Consider the following 822-nt stretch of genomic DNA (forward strand, 5'->3'; position numbering starts at 1 on the left):
AAATGTTAGTATTGACATAACTAGGTTTACATGTTTGTGAGAAATTTGAAAGTGTTCTGTTTGATGGTCCCATTTTCTTTCAGAAGTAGAAACAAGATAATTTGCCCAAATATGAAAGGAGTCAGAGAAAAGGTATAATGAGAAGTTTGAGAAAAGAACAGAACATTTAAATGTCACATGTGGAAAAAGGGAGAAAACCAACAAGAAAAACACAGTAGTGTTCTTACAGAATCTTGAGAAACTGGTTGGTATGCCCCTCAGGACCATCAATTTATAGTAACAATTATGCTTTCCAACATACTGCACAGACCCTATGCAGACATAATTAACTTGTTACATTTTTTCAGCATTGGGGTTTATCCGTGTAACAAAATAAAGGGGCAAGGAAGCTCAGTATACATGTAAGGCAATGGTTGGAACTGTGCACCATGAAATCTAAGCTACCTGTGATGGCTTGGTGCCATCCTTGAGGTAATGAGTGAGTTCTTGCTCTATTACTTGTCATGAGAGCTGGTTGTTAAATAGAGCCTGGCGCCTGCCTCCCCTCTCTCTTACCTTCTCTCTCACTGTGTGATCTCCACACACGCAGGCTCCCCTTCACGTTCCACCACGAGTGGAATCAGCTTGAGTCCCTCAGCAGATTCAGATGCCAATGTCATGCTTCTTGTAAACTTGTAGAACCACAAATCAGATAAACCTTGTTCCTTTATAAATTACGCAGCCTCATATATTCTTTTATAGCAACACAGACTGAGACAGGGGTCAAACATCATTTCTGGATTCTGGCATTTAGACATGAATTTCTGCCTTCCTTTAGCTATC

This window comes from Propithecus coquereli, unplaced genomic scaffold, assembly GCF_000956105.1.
Source record: "Propithecus coquereli isolate 6110/MARCELLA unplaced genomic scaffold, Pcoq_1.0 Scaffold200, whole genome shotgun sequence".
Taxonomy (NCBI): Eukaryota; Metazoa; Chordata; class Mammalia; order Primates; family Indriidae; genus Propithecus; species Propithecus coquereli.